Raw genomic sequence first — 16,255 nt, 5'->3', positions numbered from 1 at the left:
CTCTTCAGACGTTTTCCTGATGTCACACTCTGTGCAGAAACAATTTGATACATATACAATCCCAGCTGTAACTAATATCCATAACAAGTGTACCTACTACTGTGGCATGTGGTATGAAACTGCCTGCTGAATCGTATTACGCCGCTCTGCAAAAGCATGATCAATACACCGTGTGAGATTTAGAGATTTAGAAAAGGGATCGCTGGCTAATCTTTTATGTACTCTATTTTGGAGTAGTTTTAGTAGGTTTTAAATGTACTATTTGGATTGAAAAAGTCATATATTTGAGTCTTTAGAGGTGAACATTATCTACATGATCACTGTAAACAGCAGATGAAGATTTTACTCTGCATGTGTTTTAAATTCCTTCTCTTTCAATGTAAAATGTTTCATGTGTGAATGAGAAAACAAGCAAAACGAATGTAACTGTTATTATCGATATTGTAGGTGATTGATTAGGCAGTCACAGAGATCTGTACAGGGGGGATGATTGTGTCTCTGCGTCTCTGTGTGTTTGCCTGGCCTGTCACAGTGTGGGTGTTGTGGGGCGGGGCAGTGAGAGTGCAGGACACTCAGTATGTAGCGGATGATGTCAGCATACTGTCCCTGTGAACAGCAACTCTATCTCAGCAGGAATCTGTGGAAATTGGAGAGAGAGAGAGAGGGAGGAGGGAGGAGCAGCAGGAGCAAGAGGGGACACTGGAAGGATTGTTCCTCTGAGTGACAGTCCTTTTAGTCTTATCTCCCCTCGTTCCTCTTATAGAAAACCAGACAGGAAAAAAAAAAAAAACCCTCTGTCGCTTTTTACTCCTGTGTCTCTCCAATTTCTCTTTCTCGCTCCACCCCCTCTTTCATTCTCCATCCATTCTATTTTTTATTGAAAACCCTTTTCTCTGTCCATTACTGGCCTGATGTCTCATCATGAGAGAGTAATGGGAATCATCTTTTAAGGTCCCAAACATTTCCCTTAATGTCATAATTTCACAGGCAGAGCAGGACGATGCACATATTCCATCCATGTCCATATCTAATATCTCAGCTGTATCTTCATCTGCATGTAATCCTCTAAAGAATTAAAAAAAAAATGCATATGCACTAATATACAAATTAGCCGTCTGCCATTACAACTTAATTGAAAAAATAAAATGCATTATGCCTTAACTCTCAACACTAAATCAATTTGCCAGCGTGTCTTGTTAGAGGAAGACTGTTTTCATCCTCGTCTTGATAAAGATCCTCTTGCGTTTCATTGATACACATGCTGGAGTGTGGGTGCACTGCGTTTCCCCCGCTATGTTTTAACACGCATGCTAATCCTGTTGTGTGAGAGAGAGAGAGAGAGAGAGAGAGAGAGAGAAAGAAAGAGAGACACTACTGTCCTTTTCTGAGCTTAGGTGAGGAGGTTTTAGGCGAACTGCATAATCCGCTTTTAGAGCTGTAGCTGATTGTGGCAGGAGGAAACAGCCAGGGAGGCTATGGGACTGCAGCTGGGAGTGTGTTCTCACCTCAGCTCATCTCACACACACCGTCACCAAGCCAGGACAAGAGATAGACACCTGATGTGGGAAAGCAGTCACACCTCCTGTTTTTCTGGTTCATTTTGGCCTGCATTTGGAGCCCAGTGCTCATGTTCTGAACTCCCATCTCCCATAAGACTCCCTATATTTTCCTCTATTTAAATCTCTCCTCTCCCTCCATAGAGATAAGATGCAGCTGTAATGATTTCCCTTTAGAACCTCTGTCCTTTTTGCTGGTGACCTCCAGGTCAGCCAGGAGCCGAGGGTCAACATCTGAGCTCCTCAATGTTTATAGATGAAGAATCAGCAGAGATAACAGGCAGCCCTGTAAGAGAAAGAAACAGAGGGAAGACTGCTGGCTGGATTATTGACAAGGCAGAGGAGGAGGGCAAGAAAAGAGTTTAAAATGTGGTTCAAGGCAGAGGAGATTGAAAAGACTAATTAGCAGCCATTTGACTGATAAATGGGTGCCACATTAATTAACAATTTAACCAGTGGGGAGGTGGTTAGGCTGCCAATGTGCTCTCTTTTGCTCAAATAAATTCCTAGCTTACTTCAGACTATTATCTTCCGGTCTTTATTGTCTGACAGTGCGTTTTCTTTGCTTGAAAGCAGCTCCAGAGGCACTTGGTTGATACCCAGTCAGCTCCATTCAGGTGCTGCTGTTGGTTTTTTCCTTAACCTCTCCTATATAATGACTGTTTTAACAGTATCGCCGTCCTCTGATAGAGATGACGTTTATTGGTGATTATTTGATGACAGGAGCTGTGTGAGACAGCTCCACCGTCCTAATGAGCAGGGACACAGATAGAATCTCCCTCAGCCCCCTTCACTCCTCTCAACCCTCGCCTGCAAATATAATTAGCTATGATTAAAATGGGCATTGTTTAATTAATACCATCGCAGCCTCTTTCAGTCGACTTCTCCATTTCCGGTGCAGCTTATCTCCCATCCCCCCGTCAGCTGTGTGAAGTCCCTCTAGTTGTTTTTTGTTTTTGATGTAAGCTGGTGTGAGCCGACATTGTTGAGCTGTATGGTCAGAATTCACTTCTGCTAAAATAGTTGTAGTATAATGTATCTCTGGCATTATTTGTAAATTCTGCTAATGAAAGATGAATTAAGATCACCATAATGAAAAAAATAGTAATTCTCTGAATTAAACACACAGGATTATGTGCTCTAAAAACGTACCAGACACTATCTCTCATCATAAAGAATGGCCTCTTTTCAGAGTGTTTCATTAATACTGTAAAACTATCTTCATCATTACTGATGTATTAGCAATGCATCATTTTCTTTCATTCTTAGTGTTTTTTGTTAATAATATACAGCATCTGTGAATAAAAGCAGGATAAAAAAAAAGGTGGTTTAGAGGTACAAGGTTTCAAAAGCAAAGTATTAGTGCCTAAAAAGTGTATGATGTTACTTGTTTCTTTGTGTATTTGAAGCAAAATAAAAGCTGCTTTGAAACAACTTGTAGAATTTTCAGTGCATCATCTTAATTTAATTACAAAGAGACCAGATTAGATTTTTATAGTTTTTTACTCAGCTTTGTTTTGCAGCATATATCAGGGGTAGATAAATGTCAGCAAGCACGTAACCCTAAACAAGTACTTAAAAAGCAGACTGCAAGTTGCATAAATGAGACTGAAAAGGAGGAAAATAATTAACCTGTTTAACTCAATGGGATGGGTGTTATAAAATGATGAGAGCAAAAGACGAGACCAGTGATCTTTATGATCCTGGTCCATTCAGGATCACCTGCACCTGTCTGTTGCTCTGTATTTTATTGTTAAAATTAGTTTTAATCTGACTATTTAACCTCCAAATTAAATTCTGAATGGCCATAGTAAACATTTCAAATTCAATGTAATTAGATTTTTCTGTGTCACTCAGTTTAAGAAAAGACTGTGAATTCTGCAATTGGCTACTAAATCCAAATTCTGTATTTCCTTTGCATATTAAAGTGGCTCATTGGCTGATACGTCCACAGAATTGTTGCAGGGGGCAAGCAGCACACCCTAATGACAGAAACACCTCAAGAAAACCATTGTTCTCCCATCACCACTGAGTTGTTTGCATATCTATTCCTGTCTCATTTGTACAGAGAGGGAAAAAAAAGCATGCAAATCAGTGCTGGCACCTCAATAAAGCAATGTATTGATATACTGCTTCCATAGCCTGAGACACACAACACAACACAACACAACACAACACAACACAACACAACACAACACAACACAACACAACACAACACAACACAACACAACACAAACAACTGTCTGTTTTTACTGCCCCTGTCATCCTCTCGTCTCCCTCCTCATCACTTCAGGACGAGGGGACAGTCAGTTAAAGGCAGAGGCTGGAGGCTGAAGAATAACAGTCGATCGTTACGGCTGAGCTCAGCAGAGTCCAGTTGTTCGGGTCAGAGGTCACCTGCCGCGTCACCTTGAAAATGCCAGCCAATAGTGTGCACGGCTGCCGATGTCATGTTGTCTGTGGCTCACCTTCACATACAGAAGGGGGGTTGGGGGCAGAGATATAAGCGAACACAATCTAGACAGTTGTGACTCAGAGATTGAGGTGACGAGTGAAAGCGGTGAGGAAGCTGATGATTCAGAGAAAAAGATGGAGGAGCCTCTCTTCACTTTTCAAATATTTAAGAAAACAAACAGCTAAAAAACAGTTAAAAACTACTGCTGCCATTTGGTTAAATTATGCTCTAACTATTGTTTTTTGTCCTCATATGCTATAAATAGACATAAGACATTATAGGGAAGTGTTTTATTTGTTGTTTCACGTTTGATATAAGATCAGATTTCATACCCAACCAATAATTTGGCCGAGCCAATATAGTGACCAACTAAAATGACCAACAGCTGCTTATTACAGCTATATACCAAAAAGCAAGTACACTTTTCATCTCTAGGATGCTCTGCTCAGCACATATCCTTATCAAAAGTGTTATGTAATATATTTGTGTAAAAAAATAATCTGTTGATTTATATTCAGTTTTTTTTTTTTTCCAATTCTCAAATATCAGGTCAAGTGTCAACATATTTTATTTAAAGTTCACTGTCAGTTGGCCTCTAATCAATATGTTGATTTTGTGTGAGTTGATGAGATTGTGTTTATCAAAAAAATACTCATTGCTAAAATGATGATGAAATGAAAAATAAGCAGAAAAGTACGTCCCTGGCAGCACACAAGACACATTGCCATTTATCACCTGCTGATTTCATTTAAGTAAATCAAAAGTCTGTTTTTTCCAAAACAACTTTGCTTTTCTCTCTTAATCTGAGTTTTTGTCAGGCAACATTTCAGGTCATAGAGCCTTATCTATTATTAAACTACTAGGTTTCGGGTTGAAGTCCTGTGCAGGCTCAAAAATGTTCCCAGTAATTATGTTAAACCAACACAGTAATGAATTTGAAGGAAAGGCCTGAAGCTGTTCCCTTTCCAGCATTGTGTTACTACTGAGGGGACTTCATGCTGCAGGGAGGAGCGCTTAAAACTGGGGGTCCAGTTCAATTAAAATTGCTGCTGGTGGGGTCATGCGATGTGTAGGGTCATGTGAAAAGTCACTTCCACTCTGGATAACCTTGTAAAAGATGTCAAAGAGATGTCAACTATTCCTGGATTTTCATGCTTGTTTTACAATCTAATGAAATGTCTGCAGGGAGCCTTGGGGAGTCTGTTTGGTCTGCTGCAACCCAGAGGTAGATGTTATGTTTAGATTAGTCACCAAACATACATACATCGTCCTAAACAAAGAAACCAGTCCTAACTCATCCATTATGAGTCATGCAGCTTTCTGAATCCACTGAGTCTAAAATATATTTAGTGAATTATTTGATTTATTAGAGTTGTGCTAACAGTATCATGTTCGTGTCAAAGTGTCAAACATAAAAGTGTCTGAACTGTGAATTATCTCAGAAAAAAAGGAGTATTTAACAGCATCACAGTGTGATCTTTGTTTTGCTGTGTAAGCAGTGAAAACCTGTGAGAAATGGTTGACACAGGTGTTTTATAATGGCTGTTTATTCCAAGTAAAATGTCATGACTTAAGTGACCACTGACACGTAGCTGTTCAGTGGTGGAGCAAGTATTCTGATCACTGACAGTATTTAAGCAAAAGTAGTGATACTATGTTGTAAAAATACTCTGTTAAAGGCAAAAAATCTTGTACTGAAAATGGTACATAACTGAAAGCATTATTAACAAAATGATCAAGTCAAAATTAAATGTACTCCGTGTGCAGAGGTGAGTGGTATACTATTGTATATTTTTAGATTATTATTATGACTGATGCATTAATGTATTAGTAGTATTTCACTGATGAAGCTGGTGGAGGTGTTGTTCATTTTAATCACACATTATTTGATAGTTTCACTTATAACAATGGATTATATTTTAAGAAGTTTCTCTCTATCACAGTGGTTGTAGCTGCAAGTTAATCTTAATGGGTAGAAATGTTGTTAATCAATAACAGGAGCACATGTCCTGCTGCTTAAATTTAAGACAATTCTTCACAATTCTTCACAATTCTGGCATTTCTGCTCATAGATCCCCTTTATGATTCTATTATTATTTATTATTGTTGCTATTTTTAGTAAATCTACCTTGCATGTTTTTTTTTGGCCATTTGGGGGCAGCACAAACGTGCTGTAAACACCACTGATATATTTTCAACTGTTAAGTTGATATGAAGAACTTCTTAGCTAAAAGTTATTTACACACAGAGAAGACACAAAGCAACATGCATATTAGCATTCATTCATTCATTCATTCATTCATTCATTCATTCATTCATTCATTCATTCATTCATCCAGTGTTCGTCTCACCTGGTGAATGTAAGTCAAATACACAGTCGGTCTTCTTTTAGCTCTGTTCTTGGTCTCTACCACCCCCTAAGGCAAACGGCAGTCTCTTTAGCTGCTAATGCTCCACTATGATCGTCATTAACTTTGTGTCCTGTTTGGTGCTGAGTAGATATGAAAACAGTGCGTTTTAAGAGCTTTTTGCTGAAAACATCTGCTACTACTGGTAAAATGCTCCATAGAGCTTAAAGGAAGAGTTGAATGATAATTGTCTATCATTACATGCGACTCTTTCTCATACAGATTTGAACCGTTGTGAATGTAGAAATATTGATAATAGCAGCTTTGAATGATTTTTAAAACCCTCACTGTTGCACAAGTGGTCTGACAACAGTTCTATCCTTGGAGACTGCGTGGCTTGGCTGCTATTGTCATGACCGTGGAGAGATTTTTGAAATGTATTCTGATGGGACAGCTGTTGCAGTGCCATGCAAAGGTTTTGGTGCCACAGAAAACCAAAAGCACACTTAAGAACCTCAGGATCTCAGCTTTAGGAAACCACAAATGGTTCTTTAATGATCAGAGGAGAAACTGTTTACAGATTTAGAGGTTCTTCACAGAGTAATATGCTAACATACAATTTTAAACCCACAAAAACCTCTGAATAACTTTCTTTTTTAAGCAAACACAAGGTTATCAGATTAAAGGATATTTATTGTGCCCTGAGGTCTACGCTGTGTGTACTGTAATGGCCCAGTGTGTATACAGAGTTAATCCTGGACTGACAGGCAGGGACAGTGGGGTTCTGACGGGCTGGGGGGCTCAGTGTCTGCAGGGGGACCCAGATATGGCTCTGGTTCTGTCTGGGACCCATCTGAAAGCCCGGCACTGTCAGGCTGGCCCAAACACTGCCTGATGGGGCTTTTAGAAGAGCAGAGTGAGTGACGGAGGTTTAGAGGAGATCTGACACTGCAGCCTGTGGTGCTGCTGTTTATGTATGTATGCTAGCCCTCCAAAAACTGTGTTTATGAAAACAGTGGCTCGCTGCCCATCAGATACGAGCTCCGGGGCTGGGACAGGGACAGCTCCTCTGAGAGAGCTAAAAGGACATGCAGAGACGGACAAAGACAAAGAAAACGACAAGAAGAAGTGGACAGTTTGACAAACGGAACATATAAAAACAGGGAAGGGGGAGTTCATTTGATGCAAATGTGGTCTGAAATAACTTCCAAATCAGTTTGTAGAAAAAGCCCTCTTTATCTGTCTCTTCAACCCTTCATTCCCTGCTCGCCGCCCCACTTTGTCTTGTTCCCTTTCTTCCAAATGTTTCAGCTAAACTAGGAAAAGTAGTAAGTACTTTGCCTCTCTCACTAATCTCCCCCCCCCCCGCCTTTAATTTGATTTCTTCCCTCTGTTTTGCCCCTTCGGTTGTCTTCCTCCTTAATTAGCTCATATCCCTCTGGTTTGCCAGATTGGGGGTGTTGACATGCACACGGCACAGCCCCAAATCAAACATATATGCACTGCCCTCCCAACCACTAACACCACACACGCTTTCTTACTTCTGCGTCTTTCAAGGAGCCTAAAGTGCATTTCTGTGCCCTTTGTTTGTTGCCTGCCTACTGGCTTGTTGTTTTCTCTTTGAAGTGGCAGCTTCAGAACCTACGACCTAATATGTTTATTATATTGTCATGTTCTATATTTGAAACGAAGTTTACGTTTCCTGTATTTTGCAGAGGTTGTCCAGTTCCTCATGGAAACCCTCTCCAAACGTGTTTTGTTTTAATACATTGGTTGTCATTAATGCATTGCCATGGCAGCGTCCACGCTACGGTCTATTGCTCACACACTTTAGCTCCAAGTTTATTTCACTTGTCCTTGATCATTTTAGTGTTATCAAAGGAAAGCGGAGGGAAAACTGCTCCTCAAAGTTCACATTTCAAATATTTTAATTGTTTTATGCAGCTTTCATTTATTTTTCTAATAATCCCCTGAGGCGGCTGGAAGACTGTTTACTGTCTTTGATTTGCAGTCCTGTAGCTTTTACTTCAAGCGTTAATTAACCTTCAAATGGAGAAATTATAGCAGGCACACAAGTATGCGTGCACGCTCGACAGCCGCACGCACGAACACACAGACTCCAACAATGGAGGAGAGTTTTTCTTCTTTGCTTTTCATCTGAGATCTCCCTTCCTGCTTCTTTCTCTCTCAGACACACACACACACACACACACACACACACACACACCACACTTACAACATGCAAGTCGACATTTTATTCTCTCTCGTTCCTTTTGTGCACCAAAGTCTGACTCAATCTCGGCCTCCGGATTCTTTCAACTTCTGTCAGCGCAGAAATAACATTACAGGTTCAAAGACAACAGATATCTGTTTTCTGCTCAGAACCAGTTAATCTCCCTGCCTTTCGCTCTATTTGTTCTTCTCTTCAGCTCCTTTTCGTCCTATATGTCATCATCTGCCGTTTTTTTTTTTGTTCACTTCTTACATAGCTGGTAAAACATTCTATTATTTTGATATAGGCTCTCATTAGCTGTTCAGTCTAATTAAAAGAGCTCATTCATATGAAAATGGGACGCTGATAGTGATTTCCTTCCCTGGCAACAATCGCTAACCTTGCACAGCAACTCTTAATTAGAAACGGTCTTGACTGACATTGAGTACACACTACACACTTATACACACATGCATGCATAAGCATTCTGTAAAACAATATATCTCTGACTTGCGTAATATCTGTAATGCTAGCAATATATCACATGAATTAAACTAATAATCCTCAAAAACTTGATTGTCCCCGATCCTGTTTTTATGGGCAGCGTGTTATTGTTATATATAGACTATTGCATATTCTCTCTCCTCATTTGTTTCCTGGTCACGCCTCATGTTGTCAGCGCTCTGATAGGTTAATTCATGCAGTGTTTACTGTCCCGAAAAGATTCCCATCAGGCCTTTCTCCCCTCTGTTTTTCTTCTACCCCTCGCTCCTCTTTTCCCTGCTTTCGTCGCTGCATAGTAATCATCAGGTGTGTGTACATAACATCATTGCGAGGAGGCGCACGGCGGCGTGGAGACAACAGAGGAGCAGAGGTCATTGGAGAGTGACACTGAACGGCAGATACAGTGACTGATAGCGCAGAACAAAATATCCAGCTCTCTTTTTTCTTCATCTGATTCCACATCTGCGTCTGGAAGCATCAAATGTGCCCGTTTATGACGTTTGTCTTCTAGGACGTATCAGTACACACGGGTTATATGACACATGTATTTAAGATATGTATCTACTTTTCTGCTGATTATTTACTTCAACCCCCCATATTTAGCATTTATGAGCCGTATATTAACACTTAATAAGGATTTAGAACACATTGTCAAGTAGTTGTAAGCAGATATACAAACGTGTTCAGGTTCATTAATTTACTTAATTTACTTCCATAACTGATAAATAAACAATGAATGACTGATAACACAATATTGCTTTAATCAGATTTATGGTACATGATTTCACACATGAACAGATTCTAACATTTATTAACTGTTTTTTCACAAATCATTCACAGGCAGGTTTAAAAATGTGTGTTTTTTTATGATAAAGAAGAGATGTAGAGCTTGGAAAGGCTGTGGAAAGGCCCTCTTTAGATCCAGTGTTTGGTTTGTCTGTTCTGGGCTACTGTAGACCAGAAAGACAAACATGGCAGTGCAATATGGCGGACTCTATGGTTGTTCCCGCGGTACATGAAGAGCTCAATCTAAGGCATCAAAACACAGTGATTCTTATTTTCGAGTGATTATACACTAAAGAAAACATACTTATGAATATTATATTGCATTTCTGCCCATAGATCCCCTAAAAGCCACACACACTGGACCTTTCAAATTTTCAGTAGCACTGCTTCCGATGACGCTACAATTTATTAGCATTTATTAATGTTTAACTGCTTATAAATGCTAGTGATAAAGTAATTTGTGATATTTTATATTTTGACAGCTGTATGAGGTCAGGTTTGTTGGTCCACTCCAGTATCACATGTATAATGTTTCAGTGGACTTTAAGCCCACGTCAGCAGCAAAGTCAGCTTCTGCAGATGATACAGTGAGATAACCTAAAATACCTAGACATTTAATCTCACAGTTACAGAATCATTATCAAATTATCACAGAGGTTTATTCTGAAATACAGCAGTGCTTTTCCTCAGCTATCATTATGTTTTGGAAATGGCATTAAGCATTTTTCTGTAGTTCTTATCTTTTTAAAAAGATGAAATGACAGACCGTTTTCATTGTTAAAATCTCTTTCACTGAGCTCAATCAGCTCACATTTTCTCCTGAATATGTGAACATGGCAATGGCTCATTTATTTCTGTAAATGTTGTTTATTCCCTCCTTTTTTCCTTTGTTGCTCTATTATTTTTTTTATTTTATTAATTCTGATCAAGTTAACAAACAGACAAGCAACATGTTTCTCAAACTCCTCAGTTATTCATCCCTGTATTTACCAACAGCATCATTTATATTGCCAAAAATAAAAGTTCGGAAAATACTACTTTTACAAATGAACCATTACTCACACACTTCTTATCTCTTTTTGTATGTTCCAAGAAACTCAGTTTGTATACTTTTACAGCCAATTTGCCCAGACACAAACAAACAAACAAACAAACACGAGCAAGCATATAAATAAGTAATCATGCCACCAGTGGCTCCAACTGTCTGTCTGCTCTCTGGAGAGGAGGACCAAACTGAAAAATCAGATTAGACATACCCCGACTCTTGTGCGTGCTCACAGTGTGTGTGGACAGAGAGATTTAATTGAGGATTGGGGTTGAGGGGTTGTCTCTTTACTGATGTCGGGCCCGATGCTTCAGGGTAGTGTCCCACGGAAATGAGCCATTAAAATTGAGGATTTATTTATTTTTCTCCTTCCCCTTTTCCTTCTCTGCATTTGGTATGGGGTGCAGAAGTCAGGCAGACTGTTTGGGAATGATTTAGGGGGGCAGGATGACAGCCCCTGTGGTGGACCAGCCTGTGAGTTACATTTCATAAACAGCAATGCTGCTTCAATTATCATGGCTTCGTTATTTAATCAGCAATATTTGGGAGGGGGTTCGTTGTCGTGAATGCTCCCGATTTGTCCAGACAGTAGTTCAAGCATGTAACTGGATCTCTTCTTGTCACAGACAGACAGTGAAGTTACGCAGTCGCCTTCTCTCTTCTGCCATCGCTTTCCACCTTCCAGCACTCATCTGCGGTTTTTGTTTTGTGTTCTTGAAAATAAGCCCCAGCCGTACAAGTATAGGCTGGTTTCGAGAAGATAGCAAGATTGCACAGAAGTGAGGGATGTGGTTGAAGTTACGGATGAGGTGTTGCTTTATCAGCCAGCACGGGGCACGGATTGGTGCGCCGAGCAGGCCTTTGATGTGAGTTGTGATCCAGACAGCGAGGAGGTGAGCAATCGCACAGCATAGATGAGGGGTGATGAAGAGTGGAGGCCTTGTTTAGACACAGCTCAGTAGCACAGAATCACCAAAACAAACTCAACCCACAACAAGAAGCTCTGCTGTGAATCACAGCTGCAGAAAGTCGAGAAAGAGACGACATGTTCTGGTTTTCCTTTGGATATATTGTTTTACCGTAGCACAGTAAAGGCCATTAGTCATTAGTTCTTCACGCTGTCTTAACTTAGTTTGCTGAGCTTAATCAAAGATGGTGGAAATACTACAATAATTAATGGCCAACAATTTTTGGAATCCACTGATAAAAAAAAAGTAGATTTTCCGGTTTCTGGCTCAAATTCAGCTTTAAATTCAGCATCTTTGGGGTTAGGACTGTTGTACAAAACTACAAGAGACAAAAGAGGAAGTCACCTTTTTCTCTGTAAAAATTATGACGGTGATTATTATTATGTGACACTTGAGGTATGAAATGTTTCATGGCTAATTTGAAAAGTGATGGACAGATGAATCAATAATCAAAATAATCAGTTGTTGGCTAGTTGCAGCCCTAGAAAGAATATGCGAAACATCCAATGGTGAAATAAAATGCTGTAAATAATATGTATAGTTCTTATTAATAACTCTATATCTCTATATCTTTGAAATGATGATCTGAGGCAACCTATGGTAGGAAGTGATGGTGTAGGAGGAAGAGAGAACGTGTTTTCAGGCCAAACAAAGTAAGAATGCAGAAGTAAACTGTCACTTGTAGATCTGACAAACCTCCCTCTCAGGTTGCTGACGTGATGAATACAAACTGTAAAACAGCTGCTGTACACGGGTTTTGTTACTGATTGTGTTTTATGTAAACACCAGTAATGAAACACTGAGGAATGTCCCTCATCCACCATCGCAGAGACTAGAAGCTGACACATTCATATTTAGCACTGCAGCACTGTATGTTTTGGTTTTGCAGTGTATGTTTTTGCAGCAGTGATTTGGCTTTACCCAGACTTCATGTAAATACCACACTCAACCCCAGCCATGCTGGTCGTTGTCTGGTCTGATCGCGCTCCATCCACCGCTCTCTCTGTGCATTGATCCCCGTTCTCTCCGGATCTGTTTAATAAAACGTGCAGTTGATTTGAAGCCTCGGTGAACTCGGAGGGCAGAGTACACACTGGGATCATTTCACATGGAGCGGGTTGGCTCACTGACCTGCTCATCTGGTTGTAGTTTTGACTTATGGAAGACACATCTTGATTCACTCATTCATTTTCTTCCTTTTGCTGATCTTTTCTTTCCTTTTCATCCTAATGAAGCAAAACTGTTTTCAAACTCAAACATGGCTGCTCTGCTCCTCTCTTCTTTCTCCTTCTGTCAGCGGAGGCGTTCCTCCACTCTCTCTCCTCCTTCTCTGCTTCTCCTCACATTTTTTGGTAACACTTTATTTTGATAGTCCTGTGCTGATTCTTAACTATCAGCGACAAAAAGTAGATGTTCAGCAATGAAACATTTGTCTTTTTGTGAGTCGCTGTCAACCCTGAAGTCAAATTTAGCCCAGTCGTCTCTGACACTAACCTCCGTCAAACATCAGTTCTAAAGGCAACTGTATTTATGCATTTCTCCTCACACTATTGTTGTTAATGCTATTTAAAGACACATTACAGTCATGCAATCACCAGGATAACAATAAATCTAAACATGTAATCAGTCTTGTACACACAGTATGAGTTATATACTTTATGCTTTTGCTCTACTTGAACGTTACTAACCACACCACAACCCTGTATTTACAAATTATTCAACACATTATGTATGCATATATTTTGATACCTTTGTATGTTTATATTTATCTCATCTTTGTTAGCTCGTTCTAGTTGCTTATATATCTTCCTGTGCATTTATTACACTATATTGTGTATAAGTTTATTGAGAACTAACAAACTGAATCCAAATTCTTCTTATGTGTTAGCGTACATGTCCAGTAAAGTCAATCCTGATTCACAATTACAATGCACGACAGAGCGACATAACAGTTATAAAATAACACCAGCAGAGAGTTGTTGGTGACATGTTGGAATAGAAGTAATTGACATTAACAGTAACACATAGATTAGAAATGGAAGTACTGCAGATGTAATGCTTTGCTTTGGTCACCCCACATAAAATTCAAATCAATAAAAACTACACCAAGACATGAAACCAGTACTAAAAACATTTAATGACGAGAGTCACCCCTAAAAAAATCAGCATAAAACACTAATAAAAACAATAATAAAATACTGAATAAATAAAAAAAATTCCCATTGGGAGGGTATCAGCTCCACAAAACACATATAATGTAAACTATAGTTCTAAGCTATTACTGTGTCTTATGGACAAAAGTGATATCCACACTCTGCTAGGTTAGGAGTTAAGGACATGAACAGCCTGAAGCTGATGCAGAACATGGCTGTTTGTGTTTGCTGAGGCTGAACTAACTGAACTTATATTGATTATATAAACACATATACATATATCTTGGTTATGAAAAATCTAAAGTGGCACTAGTACTTCTAAACATGTTTTTCTCACTCCGAATTGCATCAGTGTGTGTGTGTGTGTGTGTGTGTGTGTGTGTGTGTGTGTGTGTGTGTGTGTGTGTGTATGCTGTATGTGCATGTGAGCTGCATACTTAAAGTGAGACAACTTAGACTTAGTGTGCCCTGTTTGTATTATTCTGTGGAGAGACTATAGATTACAGAGGGCGTGCAATGTAAGTTCACCAAACACTCACGCACCCACCCACATACACACACCCACCCACCCACAGCATTTTCTGCTTCAGCTCCTGCCCTCCTACTCCAGTTTGGATGGAGGGATGAAAGAGGAGTCCATGCTGTTCACTGACAGATGACACAGCTCTGAAAAACAAACAGCGCTCTCCATCTTTATCCATCCACTTTATTCTTTTCTGTCCTCTGTCCACCCTCGTCTCCTGCTCAAACACTCTTTAACATCAATTCTTACCCTTTTCCGAGTCTTAACCCTTGCATCCCTCACTCTGTCACTCAATCTTGGAGTGCCTTGAGCCTCCATTCACCATCCCTCTGCTGTATTTTGTTAGTGTGTAGCATGGATGATTCCCCCTCCCCCCAGGGTTTTTTTAAATGACTGTTTCTTTTGTATAAATTTGAATGAAACAACGCAGTTGGATTGTGTGCAAGTGGATTAATTTGAACATGTTGAAAAAACGAAGGTAATTTCAATCACTTCAGCAGCCTGTGAAAACACTGCAGGCAAGGTATGAAGCGACATGAGTGTAACTGTACACACATAAATAGGCATGCACATAATTGCTAACACAGGAGCAACAGACACATGTAGACATTTACAATCAGGTTTCCCTACTTTGATCCATCAGTCCAGACCTCCAGGCTTTGAAAACCTTGCGGTATCTCGCTCTAAGCTCAGACCATATGGTTATTGTGGTTGGGTCTAAGTGTAATATTGAGGCTAAATGACATAACTCCCACCTGGAGAAGCAGGATTTGAACAGCCATTATTAAGCCTGCTGCAGAGATAAGGCAGCCATTAGCCAAGCTCGTTCATTTCATGGCTACTGCAACAATAAGAGTGACAGCCCCTTAATGTTAACTGCACCCACTGAGATGCACTGCTTTCTCTTTTTTAGGCATGTCTGCAGGGATGTGGTGGAGGGTATTGTGTGTGGGTCAGAGGCCGTTTTAAATAAGCAATAAATGTTAAATCTGCCTGACATCTTCAGTATCCATTACTGCAAAGAGCATGCTGGGGAGGAGACAGAGACGGAAAAGCCGGAGTGAAACTGGTAGACGGAGGAGATGAGATCAATAAAGGCAGAATGGAGGATTGATTCAGGCTCTTAGATCTTTCAGATTAGTGGCTCGATTAGAGACAAATATGGAGGCTTATTCATGTGACCTTAGCAGTGACAGCCTGAACTAAGTGGTCATAGAGTAATTACATTCAAACCCCAATATCCCCACTGATGCTGGAGATTTGGAGATGACTGCTGCACTGGATTTTCTAGAGTCTCACAGGACAAAAAATGTTTGTATGGCCCAGTTTTTGACAAGGCTGGTGCTCGCTGTCACTAATTTTGCGCTGTAGTGGAGATTTAACACTCTGTGGCCAAGTTAGTCCTTTCTTTGGTCAGTCAGACTCCATGATCTTGGATTTTAATTCTGTTCTGTTCCACGGAGAGCGCCTGAGGGGAGTTTCTGCTTACGCTTAAATGTTCTGAGGTGTTTAATGCAGCAATTACGAACAATGGCGACTTCATGTGGTCTGGATGTCCCAGGCCAAAAATAAGGCCCATGCAAATCTAAGCAAATACAGCAACAATGTGCTATCTGTTGGCTCTTGCAGGCTGTAATTAGAACTGGCCCAACTGGTGGACTTGCATCATATCCCACCCCCCACCCCTGAATGGACCTCTGTTTCG

Source organism: Chaetodon trifascialis, chromosome 3, assembly GCF_039877785.1.
Source record: "Chaetodon trifascialis isolate fChaTrf1 chromosome 3, fChaTrf1.hap1, whole genome shotgun sequence".
Classification (NCBI taxonomy): Eukaryota; Metazoa; Chordata; class Actinopteri; order Chaetodontiformes; family Chaetodontidae; genus Chaetodon; species Chaetodon trifascialis.
Note: the sequence above shows the minus strand (reverse complement) of the source record.